At 43.3% G+C, this 25,942-nt stretch overlaps 1 pseudogene; it reads right to left on the reverse strand.

The window, feature by feature from the left end:
* Positions 1-1,480: 1,480 nt before the first annotated feature.
* On the reverse strand, positions 1,481-23,024 carry LOC132875010 (BTB/POZ domain-containing protein KCTD19-like; annotated as a pseudogene).
* Between the last annotated feature and the right edge of the window lie 2,918 nt (positions 23,025-25,942).

Below are 25,942 nucleotides of genomic sequence, written 5' to 3' on the forward strand. Positions count from 1 at the left end.
GTAGCCGCTGTCCAAGCATGTCCCAGACATGCTCGATGGGGGAAAGGTCCGGACTGAGTGCTGGCCATGGTAATCTGGTGATATTCTGCTGCTGGAGGTAATCTGTAACGATCCTGGCCCTATGACATCTGGCATTGTCATCTTGGAAAATGAAACGGCGGCCATAACGACGTGCAAACAGCACAACATGGGGTGCCAAGATGTTGTCCCGGTAGTACTGCCCTGTGACACGTCCAGCAACAACACGCAAGTCTGTTCTGCCGGCAGCAGTGATGCCTCCCCACACCATTACAGAGCCACCCCCATACGGATCATGTCTAATGACATTAACGTCATGGAAACGTTCGTTACGTCGGCGCCAAACCCTCCTGCGTCTGTCCAGGAAGTCTACAGTGAACCTCGACTCATCTGAGAACATTACGTGGTTCCATCGGTGATTATCCTAGCGTTGATGATGACGACACCATTGGAGTCTGGCCCTAATGTGACGATCCCTCAAACAGGGAATGACACGAGGACGTCGGGCGTGTAAGTGAAATCTGTGCAGTCGATTCCTGATGGTCTGGCCACTCACTACCAAGCCAGTATCCCTTCGAAGTTGAGACCTTATCTGATTTGCTGTTACCATACAATTTCTCAAGGCAATAGTGCGGATGAATCTGTCCTGAGCCTGAGTTGTTGCCCTTGGTCGACCGGATCGTGGTCTATCCTGAACAGACCCTGTAGCACGATGTCTGGACCATAATCTGCTGATGACAGACTGGGAAACATTCAATGCTCTTGCCACAACGACCTGTCTTGTGCCAACCTGTAGCATGCCAAGGGCACGTAACCTCTCATCCTGTGTTAGACGGCGCATGGTCTCTGTTTAATTAACGACTTCAACCACTGATAATCTGATGCTTTCTCAACAAAATCTTCCTTTGGAGTGGCTCTAACCTTCCAATTCAGAGTCATGCAAATTTGTGGCACGACCCCCTTGATCATCAGTAGCATCCCGTGCTGATCATGAGAGTGTCATTGATGTGTTTGGGTGATGAATTTCTTTGGAAATGCTTCCTCAGTAAGGAACTATACAACATGCTTTCGTATCCCTTTGTATATGTGAAAATTTGGATCTCAAAATAAAATATCCCCTACTTTTTTTGAATAGCATATGTTGGTTTTCAGGTTGTGCTAAAAAGCTAACAACCTGCTGTGTGTATAAATGTAAGCTCTTTCTGACTGTAAGGTCATGAGGCTGTCTAGTAATGACCGATCTCACATGCAAGAGGTAAGCAGGAAATTAAAGATGAATAATTATTTAAAATAAATGATTTCTTATATAATTGTTATTTAAAATAATAAAATCGCAGTCAAGTGAACAGAGAATTTGAAACTAAACTGAAAGGCACATCAGTAACCCACCAGTTAAGAACCACTGATGGAGTATTTTGAAATATCTGAATTCTCTAAAAATTAGAAGGCACAAAATTACAATTTACACACATGCACGCGCGCGCACCTCTTGTTTTGGTCTGGTGACTTCCAGCAGGTCTGGAGGAAACAGGCTGACTGTGTGGAGGGAAGTCTTCCTCAGTACCTCTCTAGATTAGATTAGATTAGATTAGATAGAACTTTATTGATCCCTTTGGGAGGGTTCCCTCAGAGAAATTAAAATTCCAGCAGCATCATTACAGGATAAACAGAGAATAGAAAATAGAGAAAACTTAATTTAAGTAATTACATATACAAATATAAAAAAGAATAAGATATGGGGGGAAAGTCCAGCAGGAGAGGTATTGCACATTGTCCAGTATTGCTTTTTGTCAGGCCAGGCTACTGCTCCTTCCCATCCTCTGTCCTCTGTATCTCTTTGCCAGTGGTAAAATGAACTTGACATGAGAAATGAACAGTCATGTTGAATTGTCTGAATTATTTTCAAAAATGTAATATGATGAAAGAACAGCAACGTTTTCAATGTCTCAAAATCCTCTGCAGGCTGTAAAATCAGAAATAAGTTTTACTGCTTGTTTTCTCTGCTTATGTTGTTAAAGCGCATGGTTTAGTTCTTGAGAAATTGAGATGCAAGTAGCAAAATGTAGATTGACTTATTCCAATTGCAAACCTGGAGAGGAATAATGAGCATTCCTGGGAAGGGGTGGGAATTTGGGAGGAGAAAAAAAAATAAGGAAAATTGCATACAGTACATCTTCAAAGTTCTGGTGAACAAAGTGTGTGTCTAAAGCTTCTCAAAGAAAATATGAAAACGGTTCCTCTTTTGGCCATTTTTGACCATTCTTTCTGAAAATCGTTTGATAAAGGACTTGAAGTCCAGTATACAAAATGAGACGGCTTAATACATCCCTTTTCACCAGTTACTGAAACTGGGATTAGTGCTGTAATAAGGGTCTGGAATGTTCATACTGTACCACACTGCTGGATAATCCTTAGCATTTCGACATACTGATGTAACAAGAGTTGCCTTGACCCACTGCAACAGCTTCTCTTGCTTTTCCAGCTGTTTATGGGGCTTGACTCCAGTCACGGTCAAAAGCTCCTGCACAAAGTTGTCCACTCCCGTGTGACCTGTCTACAGCAGAAGCATGAAGACACTGAGGGGCAGAGTTCAGCAGTGGTGCATGCATTCCTAGTTAGCACTAGGATAGTGTTTAAGCCTTGAGAGTATTTTTTTTTTAAAGCGCATGAAGCACCAACATTGCTTATTCTGTTATTTTTTATTTTACCCAGAGATGACGGACAAGCCTGATTATGCATATACCATTTCTTCATAAGACATCCTGAAGTATGCAAATGCAACATCTGGAGAAGATGATGCTGTATTAGTTTGAGTTTCAAAGAAATATCACAGGACTGTTCCAGTTTAACCTCTTTTCATTTCTTTGAGCAGAAACCAAAAAAATAATCACAGGAATAAGACCCAGAGTAAGCTTTAACTGGCTCACCAAATTATGCCTGAAAACAGCAGAGCGTTACAGGCTTTGGAGCCGGACTGTAAACACAAATGTCTGCACAATTCCACACTGCTGCTACAGTTTGTTATTCCTCTCACTAGGAATATTTGGCCTTCATCAGTCTTAATGACATGACAGGAAAACATGAACATGACAGAATTTTGAGGTTTAAAAAAAAAAAAAAAACCCTAGTCCCTTCCCCGTGTTTGTTGTGCTGGAAGGAAATGACAGCTATGATGAATGACACCTGATGAAAGCAAATGAACCTGAACAGAATTACACTTTAACTCAAGATTTTAAATAAGATAAGTAAAGATCTTACCATTGTCCTCTTTCCTGGCAGGCTGCACCATCTGAGGCTGTTCATCTGTTGGAGGAAAGCTAAAATCATGCAACCAAATCTCTAAAACTCAATGCCATATTTCTGTGATACTGTTGTAATGCAAATATGTGGTATTATGTTAAATAAACTGACCCAAAAGATATGCTGGAGACTCACAAACCATGATGTGAGCAAAAAGGAACTTTTTTTTTTGGCCTTGGCACAAAGCTCTACTTTTGTCAGAAACCCAATACTCTCATCACCTTGAGAATATCATGCCCACAGTGAAGCATGATGGTGGTAACATCAAGCTGAGCATTACCCTTGTCCTCTTAGTTGCTTCTATGTTTAAAGCCCTCCTTACCTACTCACTGACACTTGATGTACAGACTCCTCTAGGCCTAGTCGTGGTTGTTCTATATTGTCACCATTTTTTAAAAAAATGGGATGCTTGGATATCTTTGATAATCAAATTTAAAAATTGAGACTCTTCCAGAATTTTGTCCTGGACACGTTTTTATCGCTCCTTGTTCTTCATGATGCTGTTTGTTTAGGTATGTTCTCCAACAAACTCTTAAAGCAGGGGTGTCAAACCTGATCCATAAAGGGCCGTGTGGCTGCAGGTTTTCATTCCAGCCATGCAGCAGCACACCTGACTTGGCTCATTCAATCAACTGAACTGTCTTCACACAATCAAATACTTGCAGCCACACCCACCCTTGATTAAAGGGTGGGTGTGTCAGTTGATTGAATAAGCCAAATCAGGGTGCTGCTGCATGGCTGGAATGAAAACCTGCAGCCACACGGCCCTTTATGGATCAGGTTTGACACCCCTGTCTTAAAGGAACCGCTGTAAGACTGGGATCTTGTGATACTTTAATTGCACACAGTTCAACTCCATTCAACTAATCATGTGGCTTCTTGTGCAACCAGTTGCCATTAGAAGGTTTCACAGCAAATACAGTGAATATGCACTGACAAAAGTAACCTATAGAATTTTACCCAATAAATTTGAGGTAACAATTTGCATTGACTTGTTTGGAGTAGATTTAATTCCATATATTGAGTATAAACTAACTGAAATAAAAAGCTATGAAATACTTAAATAAATTGGGTAAAATTGACCTCACATTTATGTATCTATTCAACAGCTACTTTCTCATTGAAATTGGGTAAAATTATCTCGTTTGCTAGTAGGTAATACCTGATAATTGCTAATCAAAGGTAATTAATATCACTTAGTAACCATTACTTATTTAGAGAAGGTAAGATGTACCCCCAAAAAAAGACTTTCAGATGGTTCATCATCTCAATGTTTTTAATCCATAAAATCATTAAAAAAAAACAGAATAAAGTGCAGTACAACAGCTTCACACAACATTTCAAGTAATGAACCTGTTTTATAACTCACTAACTAACAGCTTCAAATGTTTCTGGACTGACCAAATCTGCAGTCCAGGTGCATTTATACAACAAATAACTGAACCGCCTTGTTTATATGCAGCAATGATGCACCAAATGATCAAAAAACACAGAATAAAGTGCAGTACAACAGCTTCACACAACATTTCAAGTAATGAGCCTGTTTTATAACTCACTAAACTAACAGCCGGAGAGAGGAAGATGGCAGTCCGAGAGTTCCCTGTCCCGCTCACTCAAACGTGCGGTCTGACGCATGCGCAATCTGGAGCACAGGACTCACGGCTTTGGGGTATATTTTACCGTATTTTTCCATGTAACGGTTGTTACTGTTAACGAATAGGTAGCATATGTATAATTTACCCATTACTTTATAATTCCTTGGCTGACTGCAATAATCGAGTAAATTTTATCTGGTTTGCATAGATTATATTTACCACTCTCCAAAATCACTTCTTACAGTGTGTATGCAATCACAGTCTTTATTCAAACTATATTGATTTTTTTTTTTTTTTTGCTCCATCTAATTATTATAGGCTATTTTTGCAAGTATATGTCATATAATCCTAATTGCTTGTATCGTAGTTCCAGGTTGTAACTCTACAACTTGGAAAAGTTCAACCGGAGTGAATACTTATGCAGGCCACTAATGAGGACCAGCTAACCATTTAAAAACTTGGATTTTCATTACAGCAGTTCCTCAGTGAAGTTTTCTGCTGCTCAGTTCAGACTGGATTCTGTTCAGGAAATAAACTGAAGCATATACTGTATACTTAACCTGTGTAGATGACACTATGGGTGAAGTAGCCCCCTGACCATCCTTTCCCCAGCACTACAGGATGATCTACTGTTAACGTACCCCCACACACCAGCGATGTGAAGCTAGTGATGGGAAATGCACTCTTTCCCATATATGCCCTGTGCATAGCCATGGGATTTGCAGCAACACAGTGTAAACAAGTGCACAGCCAATCAGTAAATCATCATCTTTTGGCTGCTCCCGATTAGGGGTCACCACAGTGGATCTTTCATCTCCATTTTTCGCTGTCCTCCACATCCTTCTCTACCACACCTGCCACTTTCATGTCCTCTCTCACCACATCCATGTATCTCCTCTTTGGCCTTCCTCGTTTTTGTTTGCCTGGCAGCTCCATCCTCAACATTCTCCTTCCAACATGCTCTGCATCTCTTCTCAGGATGTGCCCATACCATCTGTCTCATCTCTCTTAGCTTAATTCCCAAGCTCTCCACATGTGCTGTCCCTCTGATGTGCTCGTTCCTTATCCTGTCCAACCTCCCATCGCAAACCTTAACATCCTCAACTCCGCCACCTCCAACTTTGCCTCCTGTCTCTTCATTAAGAGTACGGTCTCCAATCCATACATCACAGCTGGTCTCTCTACTGTCTTATACATCTTACCTTTCACTTTTGCTGGGACTTTCCTATCACAAACGACTCCCGAAATCCTTCTCCAACTGCTCCACCCTGCCTGAACGCTCTTTCTCACCTCACTATCGCAGCCCCCATTTTCCTGCACAGTTGACCCCAGGTACTTGAATTCACCAACTTTCTTTACGTCTACTCCTTGCATCCTCACTACACCTCATTCATGCCCATTCTCATTGATGCACATGTATTCTGTTTTGCTCCTGCTCACCTTCATTCCTCTTTGTTCCAATGCATACCTCCATCTCTCCAAGCCCAACTCAACCTCCTTTCTACTTTCACCACATATCACAATATCATCCGCAAACATCATGTTCCACGGTGACTCTTGCCTCACTTTGTCAGTCAAGCTATCACTATGGCAAACAAGAAAGGACTCAAAGCAGATCCTTGATGAAGTCCCACCTTCACCTTGAACCATTCAGTCGTTCCAACTTCACACCTCACTGCTGTTTCACTGTTCTCATACATGTCTTGCACCACTCTAATATACTTCTCATACACTCCACACTTTCTCATACAATACCATAACTCATCTCTTAGCACTCTATCATATGCCTTCTCCAGGTCTACAAACACAATGTAGCTTTCTCTGGCCTTCCCTGTACTTCTCCATTAGCACAGCCAATCAGTAAATGTGATCATATATTGATTTCACTTTAACAGAACTCACTATGGGGTGGCACGGTGGTGTAGTGGTTAGCGCTGTCGCCTCACAGCAAGAAGGTCCGGGTTCGAGCCCCATGGCCGGCAAGGGCCTTTCTGTGCGGAGTTTGCATGTTCTCCCCGTGTCCGCGTGGGTTTCCTCCGGGTGCTCCGGTTTCCCCCACAGTCCAAAGACATGCAGGTTAGGTTAACTGATGACTCTAAATTGACCGTAGGTGTGAATGTGAGTGTGAATGGTTGTCTGTGTCTATGTGTCGGCCCTGTGATGACCTGGCGACTTGTCCAGGGTGTACCCCGCCTTTCGCCCGTAGTCAGCTGGGATGGGCTCCGGCTTGCCTGCGACCCTGTGGAACAGGATGGAGCGGCTAGAGATAATGAGATGAGATGAGAACTCACGATTTTGTCTTGGACCTCTGCTGGGATTCTGCCTAAGTTCTCATATGTGTGTGTGTGTGTTGTGTTCCAGTCTCTCCTCTGTGTGTGCGTGTTCCCTCTGAGTTCTGCCTGTGTCACTGTATTGCTGTTGTTCCTTGCAGCTCTGTCAGTTGCTACAGAAGGCTGTGACCAGTGCAACTTTGAGGGCAGATTTTTCTGTGTCTGACAGTTCTGATAACATCTGCATGAGCTCAGTTCTTGAAAGCATCAAGGCCTTAGTTAATAAAGCCAGCCGCTCCAGAACAGGACTGCTCTCCTCTCCTTCTGCCTGCTCTCCTGCAGTATCGAGGCCATTTCTCTATTCCAGTAATCCTCCGAGGCACCCTTGCTGCCGCTGCATGCTGTGCTCTCAGCTGGAAGTTTGCTGCTATTCTTAATCACTGGTTCCTCATGAGATTCTGGAAACCACTCTGGCTGGAGGTGAATGACACATGAGTGATGTCAGTGGGATTTCCTCTGTTTTGTCCATCTTTTCTGTAGCAACAAGTCTCACTTCTGTTATTCCTGCTGCACCATCAGAAACGCACACGGCCTCATTCTCCCAGTGTGTACTTGATCTTTTACTGGAAAGAATAATGTTTTCTGGGCTTTCCCTTTGAAATGACAGTGGCTCCTGTGGAGAGTTGTAAATATTGTCTTTATTATGGCATGAGAGTATGATCATCCAGACCTGCTTAACCAAAATAGTACATAAATACACAAATTTGCAAGTTGTCTATGGTTCAAAGAAAACAAGGTATTTTTAAACCAGCATGAGTTTCATGTCTTGTGTGTTTCCTATATCATTTTAGTAGTTTTATTTAAGAGTCATGCCAAAAAGACACATTAACCCTATGAACTCTCAGGGCCTGTGGATCCAGACTTGCATTCATCATCACTCTGGAAAAATTAAATGGGAATAAATTCTACTCAGATAACAAGAAAATATCTCACTGTTCTCACTCAAACTTTCATTCTGGACTATATTTTGCTCTGAAGTTCAACAGACAAGTGATGAATTAAAGGAAACACTGATGGCTTTGTTTTGCACTGGGTTACATTAATATTTTGTTGGCATGGTTTTGCAATATTTGTCCTCTTAAAAGGAAGCATCATCAGTGCTAATCAGTACAGTGTTCTTTAAAGTGATCACCCTTATCTCATGGCAAAACATTTCTACCACATAATGGGAGTGGTCTCTTCAAGACTGACTCCATCCACAGAACACAAGGGCCTGAATGACTTTATTAGTATAAAAGTGATTGTACATCAGCTATGGCTTCCACAGTGACCACATCGCAACCCAACTGGACGCCTATATGAGATATTGGAGCAACATTTGATGGTGGTGGAGAACGCTGCCTAAAAACACACAACTGAGGGAATATACTTAGGAAGCATGGTGCTCATGCCTCCAGTACAATTAGAGACTTTTCAAATCGATGTTGTTCTTACTAACGTTTTGTTTTTTTTTCTTTTAATTTATCTTCAGTTTCTTCTATGTTTACCTGTACGACATTCTTACACGGAGATTAAATTATATTTAAAATGCTATTCAAGTGGGCGGCACAGTGATGTAGTGGTTAATGCTGCTGCCTCACAGCAAGAAGGTCCGGGTTCGAGCCCCGTGGCCGGCGAGGGCCTTTCTGTGCGGAATTTGCATGTTCTCCCCGTGTCCGCGTGGGTTTCCTCCGGGTGCTCCGGTTTCCTCCACAGTCCAAAGACATGCAGGTTAGGTTAACTGGTGACTCTAAATTGACCGTAGGTGTGAATGTGAGTGTGAATGGTTGTCTGTGTCTATGTGTCAGCCCTGTGATGACCTGGCGACTTGTCCAGGGTGTACCCCGCCTTTCGCCCGTAGTCAGCTGGGATAGGCTCCAGCTTGCCCGCGACCCTGTAGAACAGGATAAAGTGGCTACAGATAATGAGATGAGATGCTATTCAAGTTTGGTTTCACATTGTTTTCTTTGAATTAAACATGAACTTTTTGTATTTGATCCATTTATTCAGGAAGTGGTTGAATATCCATTTTGGAGAACATTTATTGCCAGGGTGGCAAATTCAATAGCGGTGGGTTTCATTCCAAACAAGCAGGAGCCACACCTGATAGTAGATTGAAGGGCAAGATCAAGATGACTAAACAGGTGGAACAGGTGTCCCTTTGTGGATAAGGCTGGACTTGTAACCACTGTTTCACTCTGTGCCCAAAATAGTGCCATTCTCCCTTTCCCTAGTGCACAGGTTCCCAGCCCAGGTCCTGGAGAACCCTCTGTTCGGTACATTTTAGTGTTTTCCCTTGCTCCCATCAAAGCTGATTCTTCTAAATAATCAGCTAATTAATTAAATAACAGCCCTTCTTGAAGTTGAAGTGGGCATGTTAGAGCAGGGAAAAATGTGCAGGACAGGTGGTAATTCTAGTACGAGGGTTAGGAACACGTGCTCTAGTGTATCATTTGGACAGTAAGCTAATAGCAGAGTATTGTGGGATTTCGTTAGCACACTGAATATTCTCCACTAGTCTCCAAAACATGGCTGCAAAATGTTATATTAAAAAATAGTCCACGATGGGGCGGCACGGTGGTGTAGTGGTTAGCGCTGTCGCCTCACAGCAAGAAGGTCCTGGGTTCGAGCCCCGGGGCCGGCGAGGGCCTTTCTGTGCGGAGTTTGCATGTTCTCCCCGTGTCCGCGTGGGTTTCCTCCGGGTGCTCCGGTTTCCCCCACAGTCCAAAGACATGCAGGTTAGGTTAACTGATGACTCTAAATTGACCGTAGGTGTGAATGTGAGTGTGAATGGTTGTCTGTGTCTATGTGTCAGCCCTGTGATGACCTGGCGACTTGTCCAGGGTGTACCCCGCCTTTCGCCCGTAGTCAGCTGGGATAGGCTCCAGCTTGCCTGCGACCCTGTAGAAGGATAAAGCGGCTAGAGATAATGAGATGAGATGAGTCCACGATGGGGGGCGGCACGGTGGTGTAGTGGTTAGTGCTGTCGCCTCACAGCAAGAAGGTCCGGGTTCGAGCCCTGTGGCTGGCGAGGGCCTTTCTGTGCGGAGTTTGCATGTTCTCCCCGTGTCCACGTGGGTTTCCTCCGGGTGCTCCGGTTTCCCCCACAGTCCAAAGACATGCAGGTTAGGTTAACTGGTGACTCTAAATTGACTGTAGATGTGAGTGTGAATGGTTGTCTGTGTTTATGTGTCAGCCCTGTGATGACCTGGCGACTTGTCCAGGGTGTACCCCGCCTTTCGCCCGTAGTCAGCTGGAATAGGCTCCAGCTTGCCTGCGACCCTGTAGAACAGGATAAAGCGGCTAGAGATAATGAGATGAGATGAGTCCACGATGGAGCAAACAGGGTTTGTTTTTGAACATACCCCTACTGGACATTCACTTCTTTATCCTAATAATCACTAAAACAACAGACCACAAAGTCAGAAGAGGTTTGTCTTGTCAGTTACAATGTGCTTTAGAAATGTTAGCTTCATTCTAAATGCTATTTTAGAATTTCGGATTGGACTTGGCATGCGAATGATTCACCCTCGGATTTCCTTCATTAATGTAACCTGAGGCTACTGAATATACTCCCTCAACTCAAACACCCCACAGGATCCAGGGTGAAAGAGGTTGGTGATTCAACCGCAACTTCAAATTAAATTCCTGAAGCTTGTTGCTATAGTATGCCCCCCTGCAGAAGAGCCTGAAAATCTCAGTCCACCATGTAGGGTTTCTGATATTGTTCCAAGCATATCAGATAATGCTGCCTCAGCTAGTGCTTCCCCAGATGATAATCAATGCAGATTATTCTGATGGAATGGTGCTAAATATGGTTGGTTTAACAGACTTCGTCCAGGCATGCAAGTACAAACCTCACTGTTGAGACTAGAATCTAAGATGATGTCTCCATCTTTGCATGATGTTAAAAGATTCCTTGGTTGGTCCCTAGCTTTACACCAGGCCCTGACAAAATACATACATCACAACAAGGAAGACAGAATTCATCAAAAGGACTCTGTGATCCACAGAACTGTATCTGTTCAGACAAAATCAATCCAGTCTCTGCTATGGGGCCTAATTGATTAATGCTAACTCTTTTTTTTTTTTTACCTGTAGTCCAAACAGTTCTGCAGTGCCCGAGACAGAGCAGGGATCCGGAATCCCTCAATCTCCTGACACAGCAAAGGCCATTCCCTGCAAGCACACAGTCAGTGCGTTTACATGCACATCCAAATCAAGCTACTGTCGGTAATCGAGCTAAGGGTCCCAGCAGGGGTACCAGAGAAATCCAATCCTACATGCACACAAGGAAATCGAGCTATTGTGTGAGGTACATTGTGCACCCGAGCCACAGGTGGTGCTACACGCCCCATCGTGTTGGTACACTTCCGGTTGTCGTCATGAAGAAGAGCTATTCAAGAGTATAAACAAAGTTATCAGCAGTGTTGCCAGATACTGCTGACGTTTTCCAGCCCAAAACATGTTCAAATCCGCCAAAATGCACTTAAAACCGCCCAATCTGGCAACACTGGCAGTTCCGTGTTCACAAGTTCCGTGTTCAAGCTGTTAGGCTTGCTCTAACAGACTGTATGGCTACAAACTGTCCTGCGCAGACCACTGTTTTGTAAGACAACTTATTTTGCACAATTGTATATTTTTCTAAAGTCCATTTTTTGTTTACAAAAATTTTTTTTTTTTGCTTACAAAAAATATTTTTCTAAAGTCCATTTTTTGCTTACAATTTAACTTATGTCTTAATAAACACACAAAAAGTTCAATTGTTTTGTTTTTATTGACATTCTTCAGATGTTGGACATCTATACACACACACACACACACACACACACACACACACACACACAAATACAGTGACTTGTTTATGTACACAATTCACAGCTATGCAACAGCTGTACAGATGTATTTGGTGATACAGTAAGTGAGCTAAATTTTAACAGTGCAAACAATGCCACAGAAAGAAAAGATTCATGCCGTTGTCATGATTCGTTGTCATGCCGACCGAGGCTGTTGTGTTTCCCGCTTGTGGTCTCGTCACTCGTCACTTCCGGAAGGGGCAGTGCTGAAGTAAGTAGCTCGAATATGTAGCTCAATAGGGTTTACATGCACTAAGTAGCTCGGCAGAAATCGCATAATCTAGGTCGTGTAGCTCGATTCCGAGAAATCAAGTTCGGTTCAATTTCAGCCGAATTAAGGTGTATACATGGCATTTTGAACTTCGATTTCAGTCGAGCAATGGCAGAAATTCGATTCTCTCAATGTGCATGTAAACGCACTGACTGACCATTTACAAAATCTGCCTTACACGCTTTTTCTTATCCGTTACACCTATGTACAGTAGTATCAGCACAAGATAGAGCAGTGAACTCTGAAACTTCGATGGATTTCACAGAGACAGACCAAAACAGAAGACTAAATTTAAGTTTTATATGAATTCTTCATTGAAAACCTCCTTTTATAGCCATAGGTTTCAATTCCATCCAAAAAAACTTTTCCCCCACCTGAAGTCTGCAGGAAGCAGCAGGCGACCACATCTCGGGAAATTAAGAATGTGCCGGAACATTTGGCCGTCGCCCTTCACCAGTAGGCTCTCCCCAAAGGCAATCCATTTACTCTTAGTAGAATTGGAGAGGAGCTCGGGATGCTGGAGAACAGGATTTCAGATTCTTTTTCAACTCCACAGAGCTACACTGCTGGAGATTACTTTAATTTAACAACATCTTTAGGGAGGTACGACTCATAAATATGTATGTTATGTTCTCTGTTGCATTTAGGTTGATCTTGGCTTAGAGTGTCAGTACGACCAAAAATTTATTTTGGCTGATTAAAAAAAACGAGGATAAGTTATGGAGCCAAGACACTACATTTCACATACCTTTATAAGGGTTTTGAAGTATGTTGCATACCACTGAGTTCCATCATAAACCTTTACAACCTTATAAAAGGTGAATGTTGACACTGAGGAAGACCAGGAAGTAGTACTCGTATAGCCTGCTAGAGAGAGACGGGGAAATACTGTCTCAAAAATGTACATCACATTAGGCCTAAAGCTTTCTATCTTTATTCACATAGAACCTAATAACACTAGGCTCATGATAAGTTCTCTTTTTTTTTTCTTTTCTTTAGAAGCAAAGACTGCTTGTAAATGCTGGCTTTCACTCTCACTGGTCTCCCTCCTGTGGAAGAGGTCTCGCATAGCCTCTCTGATGACGAGGTAAGCACATAGACAAGGCAACTCTTCTGCAGTCCTCGTCAGAGGTAGACGTGATGTTCCCAACCAATTCCTGCAACAAAACAAACACCAACACTCCCACTAACCCCAAATCTCCCATCCTTATAATGCTAAACATCAACCCTGAATGATGACAAGTTTCCAATTAAGTCCCAGAATTCCAACACTGCATCTACACTATGACCCAGATTTCAGGCAACGTCCCCAACTCGGCACATCCCAATGCACCAATGAGCCATATATCAGAATAATACATTGAGCTGTCCCCATTCCGTTACCAGATGACCCAGAATTCAAATAATACCCTAAACTCCAAAGAACCCCTTTCTTAACTGCCCAAAATCCTAATAATTCCCAACCTCCCATATACATGATCCTCCTCATAACAGGACAAACTTCTAATAACGCCAAGAACTTCTGACACTACACTACCACAATGATACAAACTTCCAAATATAATGTTCCCAAGCACAAAAACACAGCTTAATAATTGCCTAAATCCCAACCTCCCAATATCCAACTACCATGATAAGCCAATATTATTTAAAATTTCCAATATCCCATCTCAGTAATTGTCCAAATTCCTAATTTTCAAAAATCTCAACATTCCTCCTTAAACCCAAATTCCCAAACACCCTCTCTCTTCTAAACTCTCAACATCCCATCCCAGAAATTAAGATAAAATAAGAGAACCTTTTATTATCCCACAAGGGGAAATTTACATTGTTACAGCAGCAAAATATATAAAGAGAAAAAGATAAGGCAGTGAAGGAGTAGTGCAAAAGTACTAAGTATACAAAAAAGGATGTATATAAAATAAACTACAAATTTAGAGATAAAAAATTAACAAATTTGCATAAATTAACAGGTTTGCAGATATATAGTTAACATAAGTGTATTACAAAGGTGGTATTACACGTGTAAGTATTGCACAGGTATTATTACCAGTATTACCCAGGTAGTATTGTGCAAGTAAGTCAGTATATTGCACAAGAGCCATTTAACCATGTGTAGCTAGCAGTTTGCTGTAAAGTCCTGATGCTGATAGTCAGTGCACACAGTATACGTTCAGAGGGGTTTCTATGGATGTAGAAGTGATCTGGACAGTATCGCTCATTATTGTGAGGAGTGTCTGGTGCTGTGCTTGGTGAGGTGCCGGTTGTACAGTCTCACAGCAGTAGGGAGAAAGGAGCTGCTGTATCTCTCCTTAATACACCGCAGATTGAGGAGCCGGTCACTGAAGGAGCTGCCCAGTGAAGAAGAAGAAACCTTTATTCGTCACATGCACACTTCAAGCAAAGTGAAATTCATCCTCTGCATTTAACCCATCTGAAGCAGTGAACACACACTCGGAGCAGTGGGCAGCCACACCAGAGCGCCCGGGGAGCAGTCAGGGGTTCGGTACCTCGCTCAAGGGCACCTCAGCCCAAGGCCGCCCCAAGTTAACCTCAGCCCAAGGCCGCCCCAAGTTAACCTAACTGCATGTCTTTAGACTGTGGGGGAAACCGGAGCACCCGGAGGAAACCCATGCGGACACGGGGAGAACATGCAAACTCCACACAGACAGGCCCTCGCCGGCCGCTGGGTTCGAACCCGGAAGCTTCTTGCTGTGAGGCGCCAGTGCTAACCACTACACCACCGTGCCACCCACAGTGCTGCTACTGTCCCCTGCAGTGGATGGGAGGTGTTCGCCATTAAGGATGACAACTTGGCCAACATCCTCCTCTCCCCCACTGCATCCACTGAGTTACTCAAATTTCTCAAGTCTCAGACTCCAAATATCCAACCAACATCCCAGAAGGCACATGCCTCAAAAATTCACCACCACAATTGCCTAAATTCCCAATATCCCACTTCCACAATTACCCATAACCCATTCCCTGAAAATTACCCAAAGTCCCAACAATGTCCTCCACTTCCAAAATCTCACTACAGTAACAAATCAAACACCATAATAATACAGTAATATTTCCCCCAACTTGCATCACGAGTAATCAACTTGACTCACTCTACGTGTTCGAAGAGCACTCCACTGCCTGTGATGTACAGTCTGCTGCCCTCCAGATTGCTGTCCACACACAGCTGACCCAGTGAGGAATCTGGATACTTCACTAACAGGCTCAAGCTCAGAACATAGACTGGCTCCACTGCACAGCATGTTCGACCTTCTGAGTATGAGTCACTCAAGCTGCTCTGGTCTTTCCCTTCTGAGAGGAAAAAGCATCATAAAACAGTGAAATATTCTGTTTTTCCTTTGGCATTAAGCACATAAACTTTGTAGCATTGCAGTGATCTCCATTTTAGATTTGTAAATGTAGGTTCACTCTACCACATACCACTCAGTTCCTCCAACGTCTCTATAAACTCAGTCATGCCCGCCATTCTGGCTTCATCACATAATTCTCCATATTCAGTGAACAGCTCTGGCAGTAGGATGGTCCCCGACTGCAGAAAATTGGCTTTTAATGAAGGAAAACAAATGCAGGCCATCATTCATCATCTTTCAACAACTGTTGCTATTCACATTGTTGTCTTAAACTTTCAAACCACAGTGTGCTGTATATAATTCTTTGAACACATATCTTTTTTAAATTTTCAGAAAAAATCAAAAGATTTTGGGGGAGAATCTAGGTTTGGACAAGTGTGCTAACAGTTGAAAAAAAAAATCATACAAAAAACGCATGCATAATGAAATTACTTCTCAGAAACTGTCTCCATTGCCCCAGTCTTTCTCTTTCTTGTAGTTTTTAAGGGCCTTTAACACGCCTTCATATGGTTCTCTCTTCATTTTTTAGGCTTTTAAATATATATCCATCAACAACTTGAGGCAAGAGGTAAGAACGGAAAGTATAAGAAAACCAAATGCATAAAGTAATTAGAAGCTCTGTGCATGCAGTGGTCAAAGCGAAATCTAAATGATGATTATCCAGAGAGAGTGCTTGCCTATGAACCTGAAGAGGTGGCTGCTACACTCTGTAATCGCCACATCCTCACAAAGCCACAGCAGATTGTCATGGGTGATCAGGCCTGGATGCAGGCGTACATGCTCCAGAAGAACAAAGCGGTACAGCACTTCCTCCTTAGTGGCCACAAGAGGCGTAGACGCCAACCCCTGTGGCATGACCTTAAGAACTGAAATGCACAGCAGATGACTGTATATATAGTAATTGTTTAAAACAGATGAATTACTCTCATCAAAGTGGAACCATTTTAGGTAATGCAGGCTTTTCAGAAAGCATATTTTACAAGCTCATGCTTAACTATAATCTGAAGAAAAAGTTAATAAACTAAAGTCTAACCACATTTATCTAACATTTATTTATCTTCAGCAGCCATTTTATCCTGGTCAGGGTTACAGTGGATCTGGGGTGTACTCTGGGAACACTGGATGCGAGCCAGGAAAGAACTCTAAATGGGACACCAGTCTATCTACCAGCATGTTTTTGGAAGATGTATTGTCCAACATGGGGCTCCCAAGTGGTGTAACTGATCATCTGGAGATTGCGAGTCCGAATCCCGATGATGCCACAGCCATCCATGGGCAGGAGTCCAAGAGAGCAAAACTGGCTGTGCTCTCTCTTTCTTGTCAACTACAGCGACACTAGCCAATCACAGGTATCTGTGAGCTCATGCATGCAGAGATGGGCGGATAGCGCTTTCCTCCAAGTGTTATGCCACCCCTGACGTTGCCTGAGCACCAGTTTGAAAATATGTGGCTAGCTGGTTTCGCATGCCTCAGAGGATGTCAGCCTTCACCATTACTGGTTGGTAGCTGTCATGTGATTGGGGAGAGCTGTCTAGTGGGCGGGAATTGGCCATATTTAACTAGGGGAGAAAATTGGGGGAAAATCCAAAACAAAGGCATTGTACACAAACGTATGCCCACTTCAGCATTCGACTTTTGGTAGGGGAAGGGGGTAGAACCCAAGATATTTCATGTTGTGTCAGGTCAACTTCATTTCATTTGTTAAAGGAAAAGGCAACTTTTGTACAAAACCAGGTGTGTAATAGGAGAAAAACATATACATAATCAATTCCGTTAATTATTTCCATTATATATCGAACATGAAAAAATATTTTTAACTTTGAAATCATGAATTGACACAGAGGAGTCGAAGTTGGAGGAGTCAGCCATTTTGAGATTGTGGGCAACTATAAACCAATCAGAATCTTTCGTTAATGCGCCTCCCTCTGATCTGTGACGTCACTGGGCCCATGAAAACAGGGTTTACAAGCAGATCACTGTGATTAGGAGTCCCGGCGGGTGGCTTGTATTCGATTCGTTTATATCCCGACCTTGTCAGCTGTCAGATTTATGTTCATGGACCCGGTAAGCTGGTAAATAATATTTATTTTTTTCTTTACCAAATTCTAACAGAAAACGAGAGCGCCCGAAAGGGAAAACCGAGCCGAGCCGCTTCACGCATGCGCAGTAGGCTTGGTAGGACAAATCCAAATAGGAGTCATTCAGGATTCAGCCATGTTTTTGCTCCGTATTTTTACTCAACCAAAGTTATACAGTATTATGAGCTTTAAGTTGCATAAATAAAACCATTTGGTGAAACTTTGAAGAAGCGATTGTACTGGTTTTTTTACCTTATTACCATGAAGCACTGAAGAGTTCTTTTCAGTGGTGGGCCGCATGACGTCATGCAGTAAATCAATATGGTGGAACGCATCTTCGCTGAGCTCAGCACAAGCCCATATTATTAAAAGTTAAAAGATACTGTTATGCGGTCTGTTCTTTCTCTATAAATTCCATGATCGATTACTTTATATATTTATCTATCTATTTGTGGTGATTTTGTACAAAAGTTGCCTTTTCCTTTAATATACATCCATTCCTGTATCTCAGTAATGAGGTAAAACAATTAAATAATAATGTGATTTGAAACAGGTGATGTCAACAAGTGATGATAATCATGATTTGGAACAAAATCCAGGAAAGGCCTGGTCTTTTGAGGAGCAAAGATGGGCCGAGGATCTTCAGTTTGTCGACAAATGCATGAAATTATTGAAATGTTTAAAAACAATGTTCCTTAAAGAAAGATAGGAAGGGATTTGGATATTTCACCCTCTACAGTGTATATCATCATTAAACAATTCAGGGAATCTGGATGAATTTCAGTGCATTAAGGGCAAGTGCACAAGCCTAATCTGAACACCCGTGATTTCTGGATCCCTCAGACGGCACTGCATCAACAACAGTCATTTATCTGCAGCGGCTATAACCACATGGGCTTGGGATTACTTTGGCAAACCTTTGTCAATCATTACAATACAGAGTTACATCCACAAATGCCAGTTAAAACTTCCATCTATCCATAGCCGCTTATCCTGTTCTACAGGGTCGCAGGCAAGCTGGAGCCTATCCCAGCTGACTATGGGCGAGAGGCGGGGTACACCCTGGACAAGTCACCAGGTTATCGCAGGGCTGACACACCGAGACAAACAACCATTCACACTCTCACCTACAGTCAATTTAGAGCCACCAATTAACCTAACCTGCATGTCTTTGGACTGTGGGGGAAACCGGAGCACCCGGAGGAAACCCATGCAGACACTGGGAGAACATGCAAACTCCGCACAGAAAGGCCCTTGTCGGCTGCTGGGCTCGAACCCAGGACCTTCTTGCTGTGAGGCGACAGTGCTAACCACTACACCACCATGCCACCCCAGTTAAAACTTCACTGTGCAAAATGAAAGTCTTATGTTAACTGTGTACAGAAGCTCCATCAACTTCTCTGGGCTTGGAGGTATCAATCAGTGCATTTACATGCACATAGAGAGAATCGAATTTCTGCCGTTGCTCGACTGAAATCACACATCACACACATCACATTATCTCTAGCCACTTTATCCTTCTACAGGGTCGCAGGCAAGCTGGAGCCTATCCCAGCTGACTACGGGCGAAAGGCGGGGTACACCCTGGACAAGTCGCCAGGTCATCACAGGGCTGACACATAGATACAGACAACCATTCACACTCACATTCACACCTACGGTCAATTTAGAGTCACCAGTTAACCTAACCTGCATGTCTTTGGACTGTGGGGGAAACCGGAGCACCCGGAGGAAACCCACGCGGACACGGGGAGAACATGCAAACTCCGCACAGAAAGGCCCTCGCCGGCCCCGGGGCTCGAACCCAGGACCTTCTTGCTGTGAGGCGACAGCGCTAACCACTACACCACCGTGCCGCCCTCGACTGAAATCGAAGTTCAAAATGCCATGTATACACCTTAATTCGGCTGAAATTGAACCGAACTTGATTTCTCGGAATCGAGCTACATGACCTAGATTATGCGATTTCTGCCGAGCTACTTAGTGCATGTAAACCCTGTCGAGCTACTTACTTCAACACTGCCCCTTCCGGAAGTGATGAGTGACGAGACCACAAGCGGGAAACACAACAGCCTTTGGTCGGCATGACAATGGCATGAATCTTTTCTTTTTGTGGCATTGTTTGCACTGTTAAAATTTAGCTCACTTACTGTATCACCAAATACATCTGTACAGCTGTTGCATAGCTATGAATTGTGTACATAAACAAGTCACTGTATTTGTGTGTGTGTGTGTGTGTGTGTGTGTGTGTGTGTGTGTGTGTGTGTATAGATGTCCAACATCTGAAGAATGTCAATAAAAACAAAGCAATTTAACTTTTTGTGTTTATTAAGACATAAGTTAAATTGTAAGCAAAAAATGGACTTTAGAAAAATATTTTTTGTAAGCAAAAAATGGACTTTAGAAAAATATACAATTGTGCAAAATAAGTTGTCTTACGGGCGGCACGGTGGTGTAGTGGTTAGCGCTGTCGCCTCACAGCAAGAAGGTCCTGGGTTCGAGCCCCGGGGCTGGCGAGGGCCTTTCTGTGTGGAGTTTGCATGTTCTCCCCGTGTCCGCGTGGGTTTCCTCCGGGTGCTCCGGTTTCCCCCACAGTCCAAAGACATGCAGGTTAGGTTAACTGGTGACTCTAAATTGACCGTAGGTGTGAATGTGAGTGTGAATGGTTGTCTGTGTCTATGTGTCAGCCCTGTGATGACCTGGCGACTTGTCCAGGGTGTACCCCGCCTTTCACCCGTAGTCAGCTGGGATAGGCTCCAGCTTGCCTGCGACCCTGTAGAAGGATAAAGCGGCTAGAGATAATGAGATGAGATGAGATATTCTCTGTTCAAGGTGACATCTTTCCCAGGAATATTTCAACAAGACAATACAAAACCACATTCTGCACACCTTTCTTCTGCAGCCACAGCTTTTTTTTTAGAGGGTGCCTGTCCCTCTGTCCCAAATACAGAACGTGTGGTGAATTTTGAAATGAAAACTATGACAGAATGATGACCGTACTGTTGCCCACCTTAAGACCTGTTTGCAGGAAGAATGGGACAAAATAACATCTGAAACGCTTCATCACTTGGTGTCTTCAGTCCCTAAACATCTTTCGAGTGTTGTGAGAAAGAAATACAACTTTTTTTTTTTTTTTTAATTTTCTGCCTGATGACAGGTCCAAGTTTCTAGGGAAGGATTACAGTAGTGGTTTCCCGTTGCCTTCTACTGGATTATTTATAGAGGTTTACTCCTCTCAGCCATTCACATCGATGGACAATTTAGTCTCACCAGTTAACCTAACCGCATGTCTTTGGACTGTGGGGGAAACCGGAGCACCCGGAGGAAACCCATGCAGACACGGGGAGAACATGCAAACTCCGCACAGAAAGGCCACCGGGCTTGAACCCAGAACCTTCTTGCTGTGACGTGACAGTGCTAACCACTACACCACCATGCTGCCCAAATACAACTAGTAAATGCTTTACTGTCCCAACTTAAAAAAAAAAAAATGTGTTGCAAGAATCAAAATTGGAATGTGTTTATTTTAAAAAAATCATGAAGTATAACATTGAATATTGTGCTGTTATGTTTTTTTTTTTGAGCACCATTCAGGTCAAATATTACTTACAAATCATTGTTTTCAGTTTTAATTTCAACAAACCGTCCCAACGTTTTCTGATTTGGGGTTGTTATTATACACCATTATATCAAAAAGAGATGGCTTGGAGTCTCATCGAAATCTCATCTCATCTCATTATCTCTAGCCGCTTTATCCTTCTACAGGGTCGCAGGCAAGCTGGAGCCTATCCCAGCTGACTACGGGCGAAAGGCGGGGTACACCCTGGACAAGTCGCCAGGTCATCACAGGGCTGACACATAGACACAGACAACCATTCACACTCACATTCACACCTACGGTCAATTTAGAGTCACCAGTTAACCTAACCTGCATGTCTTTGGACTGTCGGGGAAACCGGAGCACCCGGAGGAAACCCACGCGGACACGGGGAGAACATGCAAACTCCGCACAGAAAGGCCCTCGCCGGCCCCGGGGCTCGAACCCAGACCTTCTTGCTGTGAGGCGACAGCGCTAACCACTACACCACCGTGCCGCCCTCTCATCGAAATCATGTGAATTATTTTAAGGTTAGCGAAAGTAAAGTGATCTGGAACATTAGCCTTTAGCATGCTGAAAGGTTATTGTGCTTTCATTACTTGGCAACAGAGAGATAAACAGCCAGAGCAGCCTTTTGAAAAATACAGTGTGAAAATTAAGGAAAACGTAGCAAATGTTTAAAAAAAAGGTGAAAGTAAGAGGTGTGTATTGTGCTTTTCTGCCAGCAGATGGAGATGTTCACTCACAGGAACGTTCAGGCTCTGGCTTGGTGTTTGTGGCACCAATCCTGCAGCAGTCAGTCACCTGAAGGAGATCATCAAGCCTTTTAAACACACAGAACAGACATATACATATAGACATGCTCTTTATGAAGATAGGATACACTGATTTCAAAAGCATATTACAAAAAAAATGCATTAAAGAGGATATTAAAAGAAAAGAAATCGTGTAGCTGTAATCCAGGCAGAGAAATATTTCCAACCCACCTGTTGCAGTGCCTTTAGATGAAGACCTGCTGCAAGTTCATGCAATATGTTCACTTCCGGTACACAAGCTGAATTTAACTTTCCTGCACTGATGTAGGAATAAACATGTCTAAATGTGCAGCCCGGTGGTGTAGTGGTTAGCGCTGTTGCCTCACAGCAAAAGGTCCGGGTTCGAGCCCCGTGGCCGGCAAGGGCCTTTCTGTGCGGAGTTTGCATGTTCTCCCCGTGTCCGCGTGGGTTTCCTCCGGGTGCTCCGGTTTCCCCCACAGTCCAAAGACATGCAGGTTAGGTTAACTGGTGACTCTAAATTGACCATAGGTGTGAATGGTTGTCTGTGTCTATGTGTCAGCCCTGTGATGACCTGGCGACTTGTCCAGGGTGTACCCCGCCTTTCACCCGTAGTCAGCTGGGATAGGCTCCAGCTTGCCTGCGACCCTGTAGAAGGATAAAGCGGCTAGAGATAATGAGATGAGATGAGAAATGTGCAGCCATCTCGATCAATAAACAGTGTGGACCTGTCTCTCTGGGCGCTGGCTGATTTTCAGCAGTAAGGAGTCCCTGGAAGTGGGTCAGTCTGTTCAGAGGAATGGAGAAAACATATCCTCCTACCCTGAAGTGACAACTCTCTTCTCCTTCTTCCATAACGAACCTATAAACATCCTTATTCAGACAATAGGGGGGAAAATCTCATCTCATTATCTCTAGCCGCTTTATCCTGTTCTACAGGGTCACGGGCAAGCTGGAGCCTATCCCAGCTGACTACGGGCGAAAGGCGGGGTACACCCTGGACAAGTCGCCAGGTCATCACAGGGCTGACACATAGACACAGACAACCATTCACACTCACATTCACACCTACGGTCAATTTAGAGTCACCAGTTAACCTAACCTGCATGTCTTTGGACTGTGGGGGAAACCGGAGCACCCGGAGGAAACCCATGCAGACACAGGGAGAACATGCAAACTCTGCACAGAAAGGCCCTCGCCGGCCCCGGGGCTCGAACCCGGACCTTCTTGCTGTGAGGCGACAGCGCTAACCACTACACCACCGTGCCGCCAGGGGGGAAAATATTCTTGTAAAAAACAGCTTAGTAAAATACCACTGCGTGCGTGTGCCGAATAAAAATCTCATTAGCAGCAGTAGCTAAAGTTCAGTTTCTAACTGCGCCATGTTGTGGAGCAACAAAGTAAAACCTCACTGTGTCCAAAATTACTGTTTCCTCTGTCTTGTCAGCTGAAAATTAGTTACTCTAACGGAGTCATTTTTAAAGTTATCCAGTCAAAAAACAAACAAACTCCACTGGTACATGTAACACTGCAAAAAGGAATAGAAACAAACAGAGCTCGAGCTTCAAATGTGTTTTTAATTGAACATATAGTGCACACGCACATATTAAGCAGTCAACCAATCACGAGTCTAAACGCCTCTCATATTCATACACATACACACACGGGTGCTTGAAAGTTTGTGAACCCTTCAGAATTTTCTATATTTCTGCATAAATATGACCTAAAATATAATCAGATTTTCACACAAGTCCTAAAAGTAGATAAAGAGAACCCAGTTAAACAAATGAGACGAAAAATATTATACTTGGTCATTTATTTATTGAGGAAAATGATCCGATATTACATATCTGTGAGTGGCAAAAGTATGTGAACCTTTGCTTTCAGTATCTGGTGTGACCCCCTTGTGCAGCAATAACTGCAACTAAACATTTCTGGTAACTGTTGATCAGTCCTGCACACCGGCTTGGAGGAATTTTAGCCCGTTCCTCCGTACAGAACAGCTTCAACTCTGGGATGTTGGTGGGTTTCCTCACATGAACTGCTCGCTTCAGGTCCTTCCACAACATTTTGATTGGATTAAAGTCAGGACTTTGACTTGGCCATTCCAAAACATTAACTTTATTCTTCTTTAACCATTCTTTGGTAGAACAACTTCTGTGCATAGGGTCGTTGTCTTGCTGCATGACCCGCCTTCTCTTGAGATTCAGTTCATGGACAGATGTCCTGACATTTTCCTTTAGAATTCGCTGGTATAATTCAGAATTCATTGTTCCATCAATGATGGCAAGCCGTCCTGGCCCAGATGCAGCAAAATAGGCCCAAACCATGATACCACCACCACCATGTTTCACAGATGGGATAAGGTTCTTATACTGGAATGCAGTGTTTTCCTTTCTCCAAATATAATGCTTCTCATTGAAGCCAAAAAGTTCTATTTTGGTCTCATCCGTCCACAAAACATTTTTCCAATAGCCTTCTGGCTTGTCCACGTGGTCTTTAGCAAACTGCAGACGAGCAGCAATGTTCTTTTTGGAGAGCAGTGGCTTTCTCCTTGCAACCCTGCCATGCACACCATTGTTGTTCAGTGTTCTCCTGGTGGTGGACTCATGAACATTAACATTAGCCAATGTGAGAGAGGCCTTCAGTTGCTTCGAAGTTACCCTGGGGTCCTTTGTGACCTCGCCGACTATTACACGCCTTGCTCTTGGAGTGATCTTTGTTGGTCGACCACTCCTGGGGAGGGTAACAATAGTCTTGAATTTCCTCCATTTGTACACAATCTGTCTGACTGTGGATTGGTGGAGTCCAAACTCTTTAGAGATGGTTTTGTAACCTTTTCCAGCCTGATGAACATCAACAACGCTTTTTCTGAGGTCCTCAGAAATCTCCTTTGTTCGTGCCATGATACACTTCCACAAACATGTGTTGTGAAGATCAGACTTTGATAGATCCCTGTTCTTTAAATAAAACAGGGTGCCCACTCACACCTGATTGTCATCCCATTGATTGAAAACACCTGACTCTAATTTCACCTTCAAATTAACTGCTAATCCTAGAGGCTCACATACTTTTGCCATTCACAGATGCAGTATGTAATATTGGATCATTTTCCTCAATAAATAAATGACCAAGTATAATATTTTTGTCTCATTTGTTTCACTGGGTTCTCTTTATCTACTTTTAGGACTTGTGTGAAAATCTGATGATGTTTTAGGTCATATTTATGCAGAAATATAGAAAATTCTAAAGGGTTCACACACTTTCAAGCACCACTGTATATTAGGCAGTAAGAGAACAGTCAGTTCTTGAAGTTGACACGTTGGAAGCAGGAAAAATGGGCAAGCATAAAGATCTAACCGACTTTGACAAAGGCCAAATTATGATGGCTAGATGACTGGGTCTGAGCATCTCCAAAATGGCACATCTTGTGGGGTGTTCCTGGTATGCAGTGGTTAGTACCTACCAAAAGTGGTCCAAAGAAGGACAACCGGTGAACCAGTGACAGGATCATGGGTGTCAAAGGCTCACAGATTCGCATGGGGCACAAAGGCTTGCCCATATGGTCCAATTCCACAGAAGAGCTGCTGTAGCACAAACTGCTGAAAAAGTTAATGCTGGTCAGTTTGTGCTACAGTAGTACTTCTATGAGATTGGTATGTCAAGAATATTTTGGCTGCACCAGGGTTCCTCATTTTTAGTAAGTTTAATAAACAATAAAATAAGCAATAATAATAATAAAACATTACATTACAGGCATTTAGCAGATGCTC

Source organism: Neoarius graeffei, chromosome 27 (genome assembly GCF_027579695.1).
Source record: "Neoarius graeffei isolate fNeoGra1 chromosome 27, fNeoGra1.pri, whole genome shotgun sequence".
Classification (NCBI taxonomy): domain Eukaryota; kingdom Metazoa; phylum Chordata; class Actinopteri; order Siluriformes; family Ariidae; genus Neoarius; species Neoarius graeffei.